This window comes from Salmo salar, unplaced genomic scaffold (genome assembly GCF_905237065.1).
Source record: "Salmo salar unplaced genomic scaffold, Ssal_v3.1, whole genome shotgun sequence".
Classification (NCBI taxonomy): Eukaryota; Metazoa; Chordata; class Actinopteri; order Salmoniformes; family Salmonidae; genus Salmo; species Salmo salar.
This window is the reverse complement of record NW_025547324.1, coordinates 173,305-194,686: the sequence shown is the minus strand read 5'-3', so window position 1 is coordinate 194,686 and position 21,382 is coordinate 173,305. Positions and strand designations below refer to the sequence as shown.

General features: G+C 43.0%; 1 pseudogene; it reads left to right on the top strand.

Moving 5' to 3' along the window:
- The first annotated feature begins 6,752 nt into the window (after window positions 1-6,752).
- LOC123731778 (tripartite motif-containing protein 16-like) lies at window positions 6,753-15,638 on the top strand (annotated as a pseudogene).
- Window positions 15,639-21,382: the final 5,744 nt, after the last annotated feature.

Here is a 21,382-nt window from a genome sequence, read left to right as displayed (position 1 = left end):
ATAAAACTGTCCTTCTTTATTCCCCATGGGCTGCCCCCTAGTGGCTGGAATACAACTGTTCTTCTTTATTCCCCGTGGGCTGCCCCCTAGTGGCTGGAATACAACTGTTCTACTTTATTCCCCATGGGTTGCCCCCTAGTGGCTGGAATACAACTGTTCTTCTTTATTCCCCATGGGCTGCCCCCTAGTGGCTGGAATACAACTGTTCTTCTTTATTCCCCGTGGGCTGCCCCCTAGTGGCTGGAATACAACTGTTCTACTTTATTCCCCATGGGCTGCCCCCTAGTGGCTGGAATACAACTGTTCTACTTTATTCCCCATGGGCTGCCCCCTAGTGGCTGGAATACAACTCTTATTATTTATTCCCCGTGGGCTGCCCCCTAGTGCCTGGAATACAACTGTTCTTCTTTATTCCCAATGGGCTGCCCCCTAGTGGCTGGAATACAACTCTTATTATTTATTCCCCGTGGGCTGCCCCCTAGTGGTTGGAATACAACTGTTCTTCTTTATTCCCCATGGGCTGCCCCCTAGTGGCTGGAATACAACTCTTGTTATTTATTCCCCGTGGGCTGCCCCCTAGTGCCTGGAATACAACTGTTCTTCTTTATTCCCCATGGGCTGCCCCCTAGTGCCTGGAATACAACTGTTCTTCTTTATTCCCCATGGACTGCCCCCTAGTGCCTGGAATACAACTGTTCTTCTTTATTCCCCATGGGCTGCCCCCTGGTGGCTGGAATACGACTGTATTAATCCCCTTACAGATGTGCTCATAAATGCCCTGCTATTCACAACATGTTTCAGAGATATCAAGTTATTATAATGCCGCTTTTGATCAAACGCTCCCAGTCAAACAACCAATAATACTGAGCGCTTGGTTCTTTTCCTGTGTTTGTCCGAACTGGGTTGACACCTGCAGCAAACCGCACCACGGTACTACAGCCCCACGGGGTATGAATGGAAACGGAACTAGACCAGCCTTTTAGAGAGAACCTAGGTGGATTGTTTGGTGCGCTCCAGAGTGTGGATAGTGTTCACACCAGACCAGACAAGTTGTTAACCCCCCCGCTCCAAACCAGTTTGGTGTGAAAGCCCCCGCTCCAAACCAGTTTGGTGTGAAACTCCCCTGCTCCAAACCAGTTTGGTGTGAAACCCCCCGCTCCAAACCAGTTTGGTGTGAAAGCCCCCGCTCCAAACCAGTTTGGTGTGAAAGCCCCCTTAGTGAGTCATTATTTGAGATGAAAGGTGACTTGTTGATGAGTTATTCTTCTCAGTTGATTGTAATGGAGTTGATCTCTAACATGCACAATGTCATGGAGACCACTGCTGCTCCATAGAATGAAACCATCCCCTATGAGGACTAATGACCAACTCTGAACCTCACCACTATATGCTGAACTGACAGCATCATCATCACACTAGTATTAATGTTCACACTCTGGGTCTCATTGGTCCACATTTAAACTGGTCTCGGTCTCATTACAGGTGAGACACATTTAAACTGGTCTTGGTCTCATTACAGGTTAGACACATTTAAACTGGTCTTGGTCTCATTACAGGTGAGACACATTTAAACTGGTCTTGGTCTCCTTACAGGTTAGACACATTAAGGGTGAGACACATTTAAACTGGTCTTGGTCTCATTACAGGTGAGCCACATGGGTCTAGAGGTCTCTAGTGTTTGAGTCTTGGTCTGGGTCTCACTGGTTCTGTTCCAGTCTGTCCTGTCTCCATCTCTGGTATATTCAGTACCAATACACCAACATCATCCACTACTGACCTGGGTTCAAATACTATTTGTCACGATTGTTGAAATGAGTGGACCAAGGCGCAGCGTGCGTAGAGTTCCACATTATATTTAATAGTGAAACTTACAACAAAACAACAAAGAATATAACAAACGTGCAGTCACGGAGCGCACAAAGCACTAACCAAATCAATATCCCACAATGCAGGTGGGAACAGGGACTCCTTAAGTATGATCCCCAATTAGAGACAACGATAATCAGCTGCCTCTAATTAGGAACCATACTCAAACCCAAACATAGAATTATAATAGACTAGAACACCCCCTAGTCACGCCCTGACCTACAACACCATAGAGAACCAAGGGCTCTCTATGGTCAGGGCCCTGACCTACAACACCATAGAGAACCAAGGGCTCTCTATGGTCAGGGCCCTGACCTACAACACCATAGAGAACCAAGGACTCTCTATGGTCAGGGCCCTGACCTACAACACCATAGAGAACCAAGGGCTCTCTATGGTCAGGGCCCTGACCTACAACACCATAGAGAACCAAGGACTCTCTATGGTCAGGGCCCTGACCTACAACACCATAGAGAACCAAGGGCTCTCTATGGTCAGGGCCCTGACCTACAACACCATAGAGAACCAAGGGCTCTCTATGGTCAGGGCCCTGACCTACAACACCATAGAGAACCAAGGGCTCTCTATGTTCAGGGCCTGACCTACAACACCATAGAGAACCAAGGGCTCTCTATGGTCAGGGCCTGACCTACAACACCATAGAGAACCAAGGGCCAGATTCATTCCCTTCAATGATATGAATTGTTGACGTGTTTCCCAGCAGATTAATTCCATTCAATGATATGAATTGTTGACATATTTCCCAGCAGATTAATTCCATTCAATGATATGAATTGCTGACATATTTCCCAGCAGATTAATTCCATTCAATGATATGAATTGTTGACATATTTCCCAGCAGATTAATTCCCTTCAATGATATGAATTGCTGACGTGTTTCCCAGCAGCTTCTTGGTCAAAGCACTATTATAACACAGTGTTATTACAAATCCATATTGACATGGAAAGGAACCATGATTAATGTCTATGTAACAGTCTGACACTGTGATAGATCACTCTGTTACATTGACATGGAAAGGAACCATGATTAATGTCTATGTAACAGTCTGTCACTGTGATAGATCACTCTGTTACATTGACATGGAAAGGAACCATGATTAATGTCTATGTAACAGTCTGACACTGTGATAGATCACTCTGTTACATTGACATGGAAAGGAACCATGATTAATGTCTATGTAACAGTCTGACACTGTGATAGATCACTCTGTTACATTGAATAACATTGTTTCTTCAACGATCAACAGAAAAGTGGAGCACGTTGAAGTGTAGAATAACAGCTGAAATAAGACAGAAACATTGACAACATTTGTTGTTTGTTTTCTAGACAGAAAGAATATGTTTGATCACCTTTTGGTCCCAAAATGAAACGTTTTTAGTGAAACAATAACAACTTTAACAACTTTATTAACAACATAGATTCTAATATATTCATATTTTAAATCCTCAGAATTCATACAGTATAGAACACCATCTAGAAGACAGAGACATATCATTACATACAGTATAGAACACCATCTAGAAGACAGAGACATATCATTACATACAGTATAGAACACCATCTAGAAGACATATCATTACATACAGTATAGAACACCATCTAGAAGACAGAGACATATCATTACATACAGTATAGAACACCATCTAGAAGACAGAGACATATCATTACATACAGTATAGAACACCATCTAGAAGACAGAGACATATCATTACATACAGTATAGAACACCATCTAGAAGACATATCATTACATACAGTATAGAACACCATCTAGAAGACATATCATTACATACAGTATAGAACACCATCTAGAAGACAGAGACATATCATTACATACAGTATAGAACACCATCTAGAAGACAGAGACATATCATTACATACAGTATAGAACACCATCTAGAAGACATATCATTACATACAGTATAGAACACCATCTAGAAGACATATCATTACATACAGTATAGAACACCATCTAGAAGACATATCATTACATACAGTATAGAACACCATCTAGAAGACATATCATTACATACAGTATAGAACACCATCTAGAAGACAGAGACATATCATTACATACAGTATAGAACACCATCTAGAAGACAGAGACATATCATTACATACAGTATAGAACACCATCTAGAAGACATATCATTACATACAGTATAGAACACCATCTAGAAGACAGAGACATATCATTACATACAGTATAGAACACCATCTAGAAGACAGAGACATATCATTACATACAGTATAGAACACCATCTAGAAGACAGAGACATATCATTACATACAGTATAGAACACCATCTAGAAGACAGAGACATATCATTACATACAGTATAGAACACCATCTAGAAGACATATCATTACATACAGTATAGAACACCATCTAGAAGACATATCATTACATACAGTATAGAACACCATCTAGAAGACATATCATTACATACAGTATAGAACACCATCTAGAAGACAGAGACATATCATTACATACAGTATAGAACACCATCTAGAAGACATATCATTACATACAGTATAGAACACCATCTAGAAGACATATCATTACATACAGTATAGACACCATCTAGAAGACAGAGACATATCATTACATACAGTATAGAACACCATCTAGAAGACAGCGACATATCATTACATACAGTATAGAACACCATCTAGAAGACATATCATTACATACAGTATAGAACACCATCTAGAAGACATATCATTACATACAGTATAGAACACCATCTAGAAGACAGAGACATATCATTACATACAGTATAGAACACCATCTAGAAGACAGAGACATATCATTACATACAGTATAGAACACCATCTAGAAGACAGAGACATATCATTACATACAGTATAGAACACCATCTAGAAGACATATCATTACATACAGTATAGAACACCATCTAGAAGACAGCGACATATCATTACATACAGTATAGAACACCATCTAGAAGACAGAGACATATCATTACATACAGTATAGAACACCATCTAGAAGACATATCATTACATACAGTATAGAACACCATCTAGAAGACAGAGACATATCATTACGTACAGTATAGACACCATCTAGAAGACAGAGACATATCATTACATACAGTATAGAACACCATCTAGAAGACATATCATTACATACAGTATAGAACACCATCTAGAAGACAAAGACATATCATTACATACAGTATAGAACACCATCTAGAAGACAGAGACATATCATTACATACAGTATAGAACACCATCTAGAAGACAGAGACATATCATTACATACAGTATAGAACACCATCTAGAAGACAGAGACATATCATTATTAAATACAGTATAGAACACCATCTAGAAGACAGAGACATATCATTACATACAGTATAGAACACGATCTAGAAGACATATCATTACATACAGTATAGAACACCATCTAGAAGACAGAGACATATCATTACATACAGTATAGACACCATCTAGAAGACATATCATTACATACAGTATAGAACACCATCTAGAAGACAGAGACATATCATTACATACAGTATAGAACACCATCTAGAAGACATATCATTACATACAGTATAGAACACCATCTAGAAGACATATCATTACATACAGTATAGAACACCATCTAGAAGACAGAGACATATCATTACATACAGTATAGAACACCATCTAGAAGACAGAGACATATCATTACATACAGTACAGAACACCATCTAGAAGACATATCATTACATACAGTATAGAACACCATCTAGAAGACATATCATTACATACAGTATAGAACACCATCTAGAAGACAGAGACATATCATTACATACAGTATAGAACACCATCTAGAAGACAGAGACATATCATTACATACAGTATAGAACACCATCTAGAAGACATATCATTACATACAGTATAGAACACCATCTAGAAGACAGAGACATATCATTACATTCAGTATAGAACACCATCTAGAAGACAGAGACATATCATTACATACAGTATAGAACACCATCTAGAAGACATATCATTACATACAGTATAGAACACCATCTAGAAGACAGAGACATATCATTACATACAGTATAGAACACCATCTAGAAGACAGAGACATATCATTACATACAGTATAGAACACCATCTAGAAGACATATCATTACATACAGTATATCATAGATGACATGTATAAATCCTTACTTTATATTTCCTGTACCACTTTCCATTCCAGTAGCCTTATTACTGGTTAGGGTTACTGCTGCTAGTACAGTGGAAGAATGAGGCATCACAGTACTTGTTACACCACTGTACTAACAGGAACAATTACACACCAATAAACACACTGTAATGTAAAGTGTTCCATCATTCTCAATGATCAGTCAATACATCCAGTATTCATTTCACCTCCAGTACATTGTATCCATTTCAAGTCCCCCCTCCCCCCATTGTAGCTAATTATCTATAACACATTGTACAGTTTTACAACCACGCCTGAGTTATTATGGAGGCTTATAGTTAGTATCACAGCATATCACTTTAAGACATTACAACATTCACTAAAAGCATTATAGATATGTACTTCATAGAAACTGTTACCCTTTATATATTCTAACCACTCTATTTAATGTATTCCATATTAAGGGTCCTAACCTAGGAACTAAAATATTTCTCTCCTTCTCAACTTTGTCTGCAGTTTTCTCTCTCTCCTTCCCTTCCTCTAACCCCTCCCTCTCTCACTCCCTCCTTCCCTCCCTCTAACCCCAGCCCTCTGGCAGAACCAGGAAGTCCCTCCCCTTCACAAACTCTCTTCTGTGGAAACGAAACTGATCTGAGTCTCTGTCTCGTCTGTCTGTGTGAGAGTGAACAACCGTCCAAATGGCTCAGCAGGGAGTTCTACTGGACCAGGACCAGTTCTGTTGTTCTGTTGTTCTGTCTGGATCTACTGAAAGAGCCGGTCACCATCCCCTGTGGACACAATTACTGTAGAATCTGTATTAAGGACTGCTGGGATCAGGATGTTCTGAAAGCGGTCTATAGCTGTCCTCAGTGCAGAGAGACCTTCACTCCAAGGCCTAATCTGAGGAAAAATAACATGTTGGCTGAGCTGGTGGAGAAACTGAAGAAGACAGGACTCCAGGCTGCTCCCCCTCCTGCTCTGTGCTGTGCTGGACCTGGAGATGTGGCGTGTGATGTCTGCACTGGGACCAGAAAGCAGAAAGCCCTCATGTCCTGTCTGGCATGTCTGGCCTCTTACTGTGAGACTCACCTCCAATCTCACTATGAATCTCTTGCTTTGAAGAAGCACAAGCTGGTCAAAGCCACCGCACAACTACAGGAGAAGATCTGCTCTCATCATGACAAACTGCTGGAGGTTTACTGTCGTACCGATCAGCAGTGTATCTGTTATCTGTGTACAATGGATGAACATAAAGGCCATGATACAGTGTCAGCTGCAGCAGAGAGGACTGAGAAACAGGTAAGACCAGAACAACTTGTTGGTGACTGTCTGATAAACAAATAACTAAATATACAGTAGGAACTAAGGCTGTTTGAATATGAGATCATTCAAATGAAATGGATCCTCAGCAGAACAAATATGAACACAAACCTTGATTATATTGATATGTTAACCCAAATGTATCTCCATTTTCTAAAGTCAAACAACATTATCATTCTGAATGCTCTTTAATGAGTCCAACGTTCAGTCTCAACTCATTGATACATGAAGGCCGACTGTAAAACTTTAATCATTCACATAGCAACATAATAATATCATTTCACACAGATACATTTGAATCCTTACTCTCTTTGGGCCCTATGTCACATTACTATACTATTGATCTACTGGACAATTAAAGCTTGATATCTCATTGAAGAGTGATTCTCCACAGAGGCAGCTGGGGATGAGTCAGCAGAAGGTCCAGCAGAGATTCCAGGAGAGAAAGAAGGAGCTGAAGGAGCTCCAACAGGCTGTGGAGTCTTTCAAGGTGAGTATTGTTGACCAGAGGAGACACACCATTTCACTTCTCTCCTCTAGTCAGAGAGAGAGAGAGGGGCCCCTATCCAATCCAACTGACCCCACTGTTGGGAACAGGCTGTCTGGACCCCTTTAAGAGAATAGACTGCTTAATGTAACTGACAGGATATGAACCCAGGTCTACTGCAGGAGAAACCAACATCTTGACCATTACACCAAGAGAACATTCCCTATTGGGCCGACGCTGATTTAGAAGTCGCAGGCGGGGCTACCTCATCACATAACCATGAGTAACCATGGCTGACTCATGTCCCCAATACATTAACATGGAGCTCTCTCTCTCTCTCTCAATTCAATTCAAAGATCTTTATTGGCATGGGAAACATATCTTTACTATGCCAAAGCAAGTGAAGTAGATAATAAACAGGCATGAATGAACAGTAAACATTACACAACATTTATTTTCAAAAGAATAGAGACATTTCAAATGTTATAATTCAAGAGCAAACAGAGAGAGCCGTGCGCCTGACTGAGTTCTGGAGGTGAAATGGAAATGAATGAGGGAGAGTTAAGTGAGGTAGAAGGTGTGGAGAAGAGCTCAGAACCAGAGAAGTATTTGGTCATATGAGATTTGACTTCAGAAGAGTTCCAGGGTGTGTTGAGTGGTGGTGTCCCGTCATCCCAGGTCATTGGCATGGTGCAGGAGCAGATAGGGTCAAAGTAGTGGAATGGGGTAGTGGGTTTTTAATGAGTGTAGGGTTAGTTGGCATGGTGCAGGAGCAGATAGGGTCAAAGTAGTGGAATGGGGTAGTGGGTTTTTAATGAGTGTAGGGTTAGTTGGCATGGTGTTATTTAGTATTATCATAATTTCCCCTTTTCCCATTTTGTATTACAATCTAAAATAGATGTATATTATTGTCCAGTTGGGGGCAGTAATACAACATATTGGATGCCAACCGCCGTTAAACTCCAAAGAAGAAGAAACGTTATATTACGTCTATGTACAGTGTTGTAACGATGTCTCTCTCTCTCTCTCTCATTCCATCACTTTCGTGGTAGTTGGTTGTGTGGGTCTCTGGTTATGAATGGGATGCTGACAGACAATCATTGATGGATATTTATAGAGCTCTGATCAGGACGACAATTGATTACAGGTGTATAGTTTATGGGACGGCGGCAAAGACTTAAGCTGGACAGAATCCAGTATATAGCTTTAAGGATATGTATTGGTGCATTTAAATCAACATCTGTATGTGTCTTACTAGTGGAGGCAGGTGAGATGCCTTTGGGTATACGGCATAATAAATTGTCATTATCTTATTGGGTTGCAAGGCTGTGAGGTTGAGCATCCCACTGCTACTGTTCTAGATTAGTAGACAAGGCAGTGGTTTTGGTTAAACAGTTGTAGGTATCAATGTTATTATGGAGAAATGAGAGAATGGGTGTAGTAGTGAGATTCTGCTGGGTCCAAACACATTCAGGTGTGGAAGGGAATGAAATTGTAGACCAGTTAGCTAAAAGAGCTTTAAAACAAGATATAATATATATTAATGTTCCACTGGGTAGAGGTCAGGACAAATGTAAGATCAGAGACATTTTGATAGATGTGTGGCAGAAGAGATGGGACTCTGAGCACAAGGGACGGCATTTATATGTCCTCTAAAGGTCGGTGGACCAAGGTTCAAAGGTCAGATTAGGAAGGAAGAAGTGGTGTTTACTCGATTGTGTTTAGGACATTGTACATTGACCTGGTCCTTACATCTGGTTGGCAGCATGTGAATGGTTTGTGTCTGGAGGGTATTGTCAATGAAACGGTGGAACATGTGTTGTTATATTGTTGTAAGGATGTTGAAGAGAGGGAAAGATTGAAGTGTAGGGTCATTGAGGTTGGATGGGGTTGGGGGGGGTTGGAAGGGATGTGGGGGATGGTGGAGGGTCTATTAGAAGTTAGTAGGGCTCTTTTTTATTTTCTCAGAAGTACTGGGTTAGGTAGGAGGATTTAGAAATGGTGTAAACCGTGATTGAACACACTCCAGCACAGTAGGTGGCGCCATGCACCTTTAACGTTGATTTGCGGACCGCCATTATATCATAGAAGAAGAAGGTGTTGTGGTTCCTGAGGAGGGCTACTATTCTTTTTGCGTATTTTCCAAATGTATTTTGTAGTTGTTAAGGGTTTATTTGTTAGTTTCCACTGTTTATCGGTTAGAGTTGAGGGGGGAGTAGGGTAGTTTGTTTGGGAGGTGTGATGTCCTCAACCGAGTGGAGAAGAAACGCTGTCTCTTCAGGTGCGTTCTGGAGAATGGTGTGGAGGAATTATTGATCATGGTCGGTGAACAGGTGGGAGAGGAACATATACACTCTGTATCCAGAATGAACAAGGCGGTGGTTGTGGTAATGTAAAAGGTGAGTCTTGTTGCCAGGCTAGTTACCAGTATGATTTATGTGAGGGGTGTGTTGGTGCTGATTTCGACAAGAGTAGTGGTGTCTAATCTGCCTCCGTTTATTACGGACGAACAGATCCGTAAAGAGTTGGTTCGTTTTGGTCCATTTCCAAGTGGTTTTCTGAACTAAATTCAAGGTTAAACAGGGGAGGGGTGGTACACAGGGTTTGTTAGCACAGATAGTGTGGACATTTTTTACAAATATTTTCTGATGAAACTATCCGCCAAGGAGCCCAGTGATATAATATTAGCATATGTCCCAGCTGTTTGCTGTGGTTTTGAAGTAATTCTCTTCCAGCCCACGTTAACCTTGTAGGTTTACCTCAGGTAACTTATTGTTAACTAGGTTACAGCTACTTGGTGAGGAAGCTCACTGTTCACCTGGTTACACGTTGTAGTGACCTACAGTGTTAGTGAGTAGAACAGATGGTTGGTGCAAAGACATCAAACGTTAAACATGTTTAAACATATTGTATTTCAGAAAAAGGTTTAAAACCTAAACAAAACGTATGTCCCTGTCCTCTTTTTCAAGATGTGTCCGATTTAAACAGATTTGTTGTTTCTAAATGGCTGCTGGGTAATATGATAATCGTTGAAATCTGTTGGTTCGTAGACATCAAATAGAGAGATTGCTGCGCAGGTTCACTGAGTTGTAAACCAAATGGATAGGTGGAGCTCATTGATTTGTAGCTCTGACTCAGTTGCTACCTCAGATTATGAGCCTATCAAGTGTGGTGAATGAGGTATGTAGTACCCACAGAAGACCACAGGGAGGAGCAAGAGATATAAACCCATACAGTTTTTCTCTTTAAATACCCTGAACCTAACAATCAATCAAATGTATTTATGAAGCCCTTTTTACATCAGCAGATGTCACAAAGTGCTGTACAGAAACTCTAACCCTACGTATAACCTATTTTAGCCTGAACCCTAATTCTAGGGTAGGGTAGCCTACAACTATTTTAGTAATAATATTATGTTAGTAAATACCGTTTTAGTACTAAATAACATTTGTTATTTTTTTAAATAAAACCTATGTAAGCATTTGCTTTTTATTAGTTATTTTATTATATTTATTATTGCAAGGCAGAACACTTGATAAACAAGACTCATTTGTTTTATATGTTAAATGTGGTTTGAACTGGGTGACATAGTAACCTCTATGTGAAAGTCCAACAATTGGCGTGGGATAGGTGGGGCAGGTTTGAGACTGATCTCTCGAATTAAATACACTTTATTTCTCAGCTGCCTCACCAATGTCTTTACGTGAATTAATAACTTTTAATTGGTAAATATTTCCAATAGATGGCAGCATAAGACCACGTAGCATCAGTAATAGGCTACAAGGAGCAATATGATTGACATAAAATAGCATGCAACCAAAGACAATGTCCCATGATTTTCTAAAATGGTAACTACCTACTGTCTCTGTCTCTCTGTTTCTCTCTCTCTGTCTCTCTCTCTCTGTCTCCCTCTCTTAACAGCGCTCTGCACAGGCAGCAGTGGAGGACAGTGATCAGATCTTTACTGAGCTGATCCGCTCTATTGAGAGAAGGAGCTCTGAGGTGAAGCAGCTGATCAGAGCCCAAGAGAAGGCTCAAGTGAGTCAAGCTGAAGGACTCCTGGAGCAACTGAAGCAGGAGATAGCTGAGCTGAGGAAGAGAAGCACTGAGCTGGAGCAGCTCTCACACACAGAGGATCACATCCATTTCCTCCAGGTAACTAAACTGTCTTGTTACATGTGATATGAAATTAACTTAATGTGAAACTATTCATCTCAATCATTATGTTGTCCTGTCTGTCTCTCTGTCCCTGTCCCTCTCCCTGTCCCTCTCTCTCTCTGTTCCTCTTTGTCCCTCTGTCCCTCTCTCTCTCTGTCCCTCTCTCTCTCTGTCCCTCTCTCTCTCTGTCCCTCTCTCTCTCTGTCCCTCTCTCTCTCTGTCCCTCTCTCTCTCTGTCTGTGTCCCTCTCTCTGTCTGTGTCCCTCTCTCTGTCTGTGTCCCTCTCTCTGTCTGTGTCCCTCTCTCTGTCTGTGTCCCTCTCTCTGTCTGTGTCCCTCTCTCTGTCTGTGTCCCTCGCTCTGTCTGTGTCCCTCGCTCTGTCTCTGTCCCTCTGTCCCTCTTTGTCCCTCTTTGTCCGTCTCTCTCTCTGTCCCTCTCTCTCTGTCCCCCTCTCTCTCTGTCCCCCTCTCTCTCTCTGTGTCCCCCTCTCTCTCTCTGTGTCCCCCTCTCTCTCTCTCTGTGTCCCCCTCGCTCTCTCTCTGTCCCTCTTTGTCCCTCTCTCTGTGTCCCTCTCTCTGTGTCCCTCTCTCTGTGTCCCCCCCTCTCTCTGTGTCCCCCCTCTCTCTGTGTCCCCCCTCTCTCTGTGTCCCCCCTCTCTCTGTGTCCCCCCTCTCTCTGTGTCCCCCCCTCTCTCTGTGTCCCCCCCTCTCTCTGTGTCCCCCCCTCTCTCTGTGTCCCCCCCTCTCTCTGTCCCCCTCTCTCTCTCTGTCCCCCTCTCCCTCTCTGTCCCTCTCTCTCTTTGTCCCTATTTGTCCCTCTCTCTGTGTCTCTCTTTGTCCCTCTCTCTGTGTCCCTCTCTCTGTGTCCCTCTCTCTGTGTGTCTCTCTCTCTCTCTCTGTCCCTCTCTCTTTGTCCCGCTCTGTCTCTGTCCCTCTATATCTCTGTCCCTCTCTGTCTGTCCCTCTCTCTCTCTTTGTCCCTCTCTCTCTTTGTCCCTCTTTGTCCCTCTCATTCTTTGTCTCTCTTTGTCCCTCTTTGTCCCTCTCTCTCTTTGTCCATCTTTGTCCCTCTCTTTGTTTGTCCGTCTCTGTCCCTCTCTCTCTGTGTACCTGTCTCTGTCACCTCTCTTTGTGTCCTTGTCTCTGTGTCCCCCTGTCTCTCTGTGTCCCCCTCTCTCTCTGTGCCCCCCTCTCTCTCTGTCCCTCTCTCTGTCCCCATCTCTCTCCCTCTCTCTGTCCCCATCTCTCTCCCTCTCTCTGTCCCCATCTCTCTCCCTCTCTCTGTCCCCATCTCTCTCCCTCTCTCTGTCCCCATCTCTCTCCCTCTCTCTGTCCCCATCTCTCTCCCTCTCTCTGTCCCCATCTCTCTCCCTCTCTCTGTCCCCATCTCTCCCTCTCTGTCCCTCTCCCTCTTTGTCCCTCTTTGTCCCTCCCTCTTTGTCCCTCTCTGTCCCTCTCCCTCTCTGTCCCTCTCTCTTTGTCCCTCTCTCATTGTCTCTCTTTGTCCCTCTCTCTCTTTGTCCCTCTCTCTTTGTCCCTCTCTCTCTTTGTCCCTCTTTGTCCCTCTCTCTCTGTCCCCCTCTGTGTCCCTTTCTCTCTGTGTCCCTCTCTGTCTCTCTCTCTGTCCCTTTCTCTCTCTCTGTGTCCCCCTCTCTCTCTCTGTGTCCCCCTCTCTCTCTCTGTGTCCCTCTCTGTCCCCCTCTCTCTCTGTGTCCCTCTCTGTCCCCCTCTCTCTCTCTCTGTGTCCCCCTCTCTCTCGCTGTCCCTCTCGCTGTCCCTCTCTCTCTTTGTCCCTCTCTCTCTTTGTCCCTCTTTGTCCCTCTCTCTCTTTGTCCGTCTGTGTCCCTCTCTCTCTTTGTCCGTCTGTGTCCCTCTCTCTCTGTGTCCGTCTGTGTCCCTCTCTCTCTGTCACGTCTCTTTGTGTCCCTCTCTTTCTGTGTCCCTCTCTCTCTCTGTGTCCCCCTCTGTCTCTGTGTCCCCCTCTGTCTCTGTGTCCCCCTCTGTCTCTGTGTCCCCCTCTGTCTCTGTGTCCCCCTCTCTCTCCGTGTCCCCCTCTCTCTCCGTGTCCCCCTCTCTCTCCGTGTCCCCCTCTCTCTCCGTGTCCCCCTCTCTCTCTCCGTGTCCCCCTCTCTCTCTGTGTCCCCCTCTCTCTCTGTGTCCCCCTCTCTCTCTGTGTCCCCCTCTGTCTCTGTGTCCCCCTCTGTCTCTGTGTCCCCCTCTCTCTCTGTGTCCCTCTCTCTCTCTGTGTCCCTCTCTCTCTCTGTGTCCCTCTCTCTCTCTGTGTCCCTCTGTCTCTGTGTGTCCCTCTGTGTCCCTCTGTCTCCGTGTCCCCCTCTCTCTCTGTGTCCCCCTCTCTCTCTGTGTCCCCCCTCTCTCTGTTTCCCTCTCTCTGTCCCCATCTCTCTCTCTTTGTCCCTCTGTGTCCCTCTCTGTCTCTCTCTCGGTCCCCCTCTCTCTCTCTCTGTCCGTCCCTCTCTCTCTCTCTCTCTCTCTCTCTGTCTCTCTCTCTCCAGAGTTATCAGTCTCTCTCCAGTATCAGTGTATCTTCAGACTTACCCAGCATCGTTGTCCGTCCTCTTCAGTACTTTGGAGATGTGAGTAAGACTGTGTCTGAACTGAGAGAGAAACTAGAAGACTTCCTTAAAGGAGAATGGACCAAGATCTCCACTACAGGTGTGTTGAAAACAATAAGAACATCAAGTTTAGACCATTGAAAGTTCCCTACTAGTCATATACATGTGGAATATGGTATGATGATAACATTCCCTCTCTCTGTCAATGTGTTTGTGTGTCTGTAGTGAATATAGTGGATGTTGTACTGCCTCCAGAGCCCAAGACCAGAGAACAGTTGTTACAATGTGAGTCTCTTTATTGTGAAGTAACTAACAGTCTCTTTTTACTGACACTCCTAACAATCCCTCTAGAAATATATAGCAATAGTATATCTAATCAAAGACTGGGTATCTATCTGACTCCTCATATTTCTCTGATTTGATCTCTGCTGTGCTCTAATCAAAGACAGGGTAGATACAGTATCTGACTTAACTTATTGTTCTGACTCCCCTCATTGGTCTCTGCTCTGCTCTTCTCCCAGATTCCTGTCAGCTCACACTGGACCCAAACACAGCACACACACGCCTCTCTCTGTCTAAAGGGAACAGAAAGGTGACCAATAAATGCCAAGTCCAACCATATCCTTACCATCCAGACAGATTCACCAACTACTGTCAGGTTCTGTGTAGAGAGGGTCTGTCTGGACGCTGTTACTGGGAGGTGGAGTTGAGAGGTGATGTTTATACAGCAGTCTCATATAAAGACATCAGCAGAACAGGGTCAGATGGTGGATTTGGACACAATAACAAGTCCTGGAGTTTACATTGCTATAGTGATGGTTATTGTTTCATACACAATAATGTTGTGACTAAAGTATCAGGCCCTCAGTCCTCCAGAGTAGGAGTGTACCTGGATCACAAGGCAGGTACTCTGTCCTTCTACAGTGTCTCTGACACAATGACCCTCCTCCACAGAGTCCAGACCACATTCACTCAGCCCCTCTATCCTGGGTTTATGCTCTCTGGTACTGCTGAGCTGGTTAAACTGTAATGGGTCCACATAGATACTAGTCATGCTGGTGTATTCTATAGCTGAGCTGGTTAAACTGTAGTAGGGTCCACATAGTTACTAGTCATGCTGGTGTAGTCTATAGCTGAGCTGGTTAAACTGTAGTAGGGTCCACATAGATACTAGTCATGCTGGTGTAGTCTATAGCTGAGCTGGTTAAACTGTAGTAGGGTCCACATAGATACTAGTCATGCTGGTGTAGTCTATAGCTGAGCTGGTTAAACTGTAGTAGGGTCCACATAGATACTAGTCATGCTGGTGTAGTCTATAGCTGAGCTGGTTAAACTGTAGTAGGGTCCACATAGATACTAGTCATGCTGGTGTAGTCTATAGCTGAGCTGGTTAAACTGTAGTAGGGTCCACATAGATACTAGTCATGCTGGTGTAGTCTATAGCTGAGCTGGTTAAACTGTAGTAGGGTCCACATAGATACTAGTCATGCTGGTGTAGTCTATAGCTGAGCTGGTTATACTGTAGTAGGGTCCACATAGATACTAGTCATGCTGGTGTAGTCTATAGCTGAGCTGGTTATACTGTAGTAGGGTCCACATAGATACTAGTCATGCTGGTGTAGTCTATAGCTGAGCTGGTTAAACTGTAGTAGGGTCCACATAGATACTAGTCATGCTGGTGTAGTCTATAGCTGAGCTGGTTAAACTGTAGTAGGGTCCACATAGATACTAGTCATGCTGGTGTAGTCTATAGCTGAGCTGGTTAAACTGTAGTAGGGTCCACATAGATACTAGTCATGCTGGTGTAGTCTATAGCTGAGCTGGTTAAACTGTAGTAGGGTCCACATAGATACTAGTCATGCTGGTGTAGTCTATAGCTGAGCTGGTTAAACTGTAGTAGGGTCCACATAGATACTAGTCATGCTGGTGTAGTCTATAGCTGAGCTGGTTAAACTGTAGTAGGGTCCACATAGATACTAGTCATGCTGGTGTAGTCTATAGCTGAGCTGGTTAAACTGTAGTAGGGTCCACATAGATACTAGTCATGCTGGTGTAGTCTATAGCTGAGCTGGTTAAACTGTAGTAGGGTCCACATAGATACTAGTCATGCTGGTGTAGTCTATAGCTGAGCTGGTTAAACTGTAGTAGGCTCCACATAGATACTAGTCATGCTGGTGTAGTCTATAGCTGAGCTGGTTAAACTGTAGTAGGCTCCACATAGATACTAGTCATGCTGGTGTAGTCTATAGCTGAGCTGGTTAAACTGTAGTAGGGTCCACATAGATACTAGTCATGCTGGTGTAGTCTATAGCTGAGCTGGTTAAACTGTAGTAGGGTCCACATAGATACTAGTCATGCTGGTGTAGTCTATAGCTGAGCTGGTTAAACTGTAGTAGGGTCCACATAGATACTAGTCATGCTGGTGTAGTCTATAGCTGAGCTGGTTAAACTGTAGTAGGGTCCACATAGATACTAGTCATGCTGGTGTAGTCTATAGCTGAGCTGGTTAAACTGTAGTAGGGTCCACATAGATACTAGTCATGCTGGTGTAGTCTATAGCTGAGCTGGTTAAACTGTAGTAGGGTCCACATAGATACTAGTCATGCTGGTGGTGATGGTCCCCAGATGTGATGATTCATTCTACTCTGTTTTATCTACAATGATTTAACTGATTTGATCTTCAGATGTTATGAATAAACATTCAATGTATTCATATTTTTGTCATTGTAATGTTTTAATCTTGTACATTTCCATGAATCATGATGTATGGTGTTGATGTATATTGGTTGTCATTCAGAACCATTGATATGTTTTCTCAATTGGTCAAGTTTTCCGTAGTGGCGTTGAACAGATAGTAACTAAACTATATGGACTGGTTTCCTGGACATGGAACAGATAGTAACTAAACTATATGGACTGGTTTCCTGGACATGGAACAGATAGTAACTAAACTATATGGACTGGTTTCCTGGACATGGAACAGATAGTAACTAAACTATATGGACTGGTTTCCTGGACATGGAACAGATAGTAACTAAACTATATGGACTGGTTTCCTGGACATGGAACAGATTAAGTGTGAAAAAAGTATGTTCAATGTAGATGTCCAGGAAACCAGCCCTAAATGTGTCATCTTTCATCCTCCCATACTGCTCAGTCCAGCAACATTAAACCTGTCCAGCAGGTGGTGCTATTGACCAAACAATAAAACCAGCAGATATCTTGACTTGCCACTCAGTATATCAGTAATGTTCAGAATAGTACTTTAATATCATTGGAGATTGATGGTCTTTTTAATCCACTATCCAGAGTCAGGAACAGATGAAGTTAGGTCTGCTACTGTTCAGTGATTAAATATGATTTATGGTGATGGGAAATAAAAAATACAACACTAAACTTCATCTAGTAATAGTTTTCCTTTGTTATTTATTCCAAGGTGTGTCTTTAACTTGTAAATGGATTGTGTGGAGGTGAGCTAGTGGTGTGGGTGAATATTCCAGTTGTGTTTAGGCATCTTCATGTCTGACATCCCCCAGTTCTGTTCAGACCCATTGAACTGGGTCACATTCTAAATGGTGACTTGTATTGATAGTCCATACTGGACCTAACTGTGGTTAACCAGACTGGAGGGGTTCTGATCACATATTCCCTCATCTCCACAACTTACTTTCTCTCTCTCTCTCTCTCTCTCTCTCTCTCTCTCTCTCTCTCTCTCTCTCTCTCTCTCTCTCTCTCTCTCTCTCTCTCTCTCTCTCTCTCTCTCTCTCTCTCTCTCTCTCTCTCTCTCTCTCTCTCTCTCTCTCTCTCTCTCTCTCTCTCTCTCTCTCTCTCTCTCTCTCTCTCTCTCTCTCTCTCTCTCTCTCTCTCTCTCTCTCTCTCTCTCTCTCTCTCTCTCTCTCTCTCTCTCTCTCTCTCTCTCTCTCTCTCTCTCTCTCTCTCTCTCTCTCTCTCTCATATTCATATATATACATATATAGCAGACAACCTCAATATGGTTTCATTCCTGTAGTAATCAGAACACATGGGGTGTGCCCCAATTATCTCCTTTCTAAGTGTGAACTTGTCCACTTCCCTTCATGGATTTAAAGGAAATGACTGGTATATGTAAACTCCCTCTACTCCATGTCAACACCAATCCAATGCTTTTACATTTGTGAGGAGTAGAGAAGGAAAGCTACACTTCAGGAGATAGGAGAGATTATTGGGACGTCCCCATGGAGAGATGATAGAGGGATGTGAAAGAGGAGAGAGGTAATGGTTGGACTGGACTTATTTATTCTCTCATTAGGGTTGGACTTGAATACTTTGAGCATTTCCTTTAGTCTTCCAGGTGGGTGGGGTTTGTTTGTACTTTTAGGACTTTTCTATTGGTTCCATTACAACAAACTCAATCAACCACTGCTCATTAAGTATTCAACATTATTTTAAATAGTATTTGAACGCAGGTATGTTTCCACATGCAATAAGCCTGTAACGTCTTGTACGATCTCAGGTAAAGGTGTTTCAAATGGAAGGGCAAGTCTCACCACTGAGAGGAAAACATCACTGGTCCACCTCTGCATCAGGTCAGCTATGTTGATCAGTACTGTCCCAGGGATGCTGGGAGCAGAGATGAACTCCCCTGACCTGGTACCACCTATGGAGTTGTAATTTTAATATCAGTTTAACCCCATTACTGCTATAACACACATCAACCATGTTAATAGAATGAAATGGATCCAGGTTCCATTTATTCTACAATAGATTTAATCACAGGTCACTTGGTAAGTTTGTTAATATCATCATCATCATCATCAAATGTATTTCTAAAGCCCGTTTTACATCAGCCGATGTCACAAAGTGCTGTACAGAAACAGTCTATGTTATGGAAAGAGCAGGTATCCTTAATGGTTTGTACACTCAGTATATGTTGTGTCTACAAGCTCATTCCCACAGAAAACTGCAGAGGGAAGCAGTACCACCCAGTCAACCATCAGACTCCATTGTGAGACGCCTCACAGAGGATATTCAACCATCATTGCAAATCCAAGATGTCAATATCAACAAGGTGCTGATCAGTAAAGAGAAGAGAGACTAACATTCTAGAATGATCCCTTTTTTCTGCACGGTTCTCACAGTGAAAACAACAGGATTACAAGAGTGTTCTACGCTTTCTTCATCTGATCCATTTCAAAGTTGCCAATTATTTTATGGGATGAGAATTAAGTGGAGTGACTAATCTTAGCTGGTCTGAGAAAACTGATGAGACTTCTCTGCTTTATGTATACATTGGGCCATTTAAAAAGACACCAATCTGTAGAATCTCTTCTCACAGTCAGTGCAGTGATGAGGCTTCTCTCAAGTGTGTATCCGTTGGTGTGTTTTTACATTGCCCAATCGAGAGAAACTCTTGCCACATTAACATTTACATTTTACATTTTAGTCATTTAGCAGACGCTCTTATCCAGAGCGACTTACAGTAGTGAATGCATACATTTCATACAATTTCATACATTTTTTTGCAGGCCCCCTGTGGGAAGATTAAGAGAAGAAGTAAGGCTTCTCTCCTCTGTGTGTTCTCTGATGACCCTTTTAGCTCAGCTGTTGATAAAAAACAAAATCTACAGTCAGATCAGTGATAAGGCGTGTCCCCAGTCCGGCCCTTGGTGTCTCTTGAACTGGGCCAGTCGAGAGAAACTCTTTCCACAGTCAGAGCAGGAGTAAGGCTTCTCTCCCGTGTGTGTCCTCTGATGAACTTTTAGGTCAGTTGATGTTGTGAAGCATTTTACACAATCAGAGCAGGAGTAAGGCTTCTCTCCATTCTGATTACCTTAGTGTCTTTTTTGGGGGGAATATTTGTCAAATTATTTGTCAAAACATTTTGTCACCTGGTGATTTAGGATGGGTCTTGGTTTGTTCTAACATGTTACTGTGTCACCTGGATCTGATTACTGTGGGGTTAACGGGATCTGATTACTGTGGGGTCACCATGATCTGATTACTGTGGGGTCACCATGATCTGATTACTGTGGGGTCACCATGATCTGATTACTGTGGGGTCACCATGATCTGATTACTGTGGGGTCACCGTGATCTGATTACTGTGGGGTTACCGTGATCTGATTACTGTGGGGTCACCATGATCTGATTACTGTGGGGTCACCATGATCTGATTACTGTGGGGTCACCATGATCTGATTACTGTGGGGTCACCATGATCTGATTACTGTGTGGTCACCATGATCTGATTACTGTGGGGTCACCATGATCTGATTACTGTGGGGTCACCATGATCTGATTACTGTGGGGTCACCGTGATCTGATTACTGTGGGGTCACCATGATCTGATTACTGTGGGGTCACCGTGATCTGATTACTGTGGGGTCACCATGATCTGATTACTGTGGGGTCACCATGATCTGATTACTGTGGGGTCACCATGATCTGATTACTGTGGGGTCACCATGATCTGATTACTGTGGGGTCACCATGATCTGATTACTGTGGGGTCACCATGATCTGATTACTGTGGTGTGTGTCTGTCTGTCCGTCCGTCTGTGTCCTAACTGTTGGACCCAGGAACACAAGCATTTCACTACACCCACAATAACATCTGCTAAATATGTGTATGTGACCAATAACATTTGATTCTGTCTGTCAGTGTGTCTGTCTGTCCGTCCGTTTGGTTAATTAGCTGATGTTCTTATCAGGACTCACTAATTCAAATATGGATTTAATCTGTACAGCAGAAGTATTGTGGAAGATCCACATTATAGCTCGATTTAACTAAAGGCAATGTTCCAGAGTTCTTG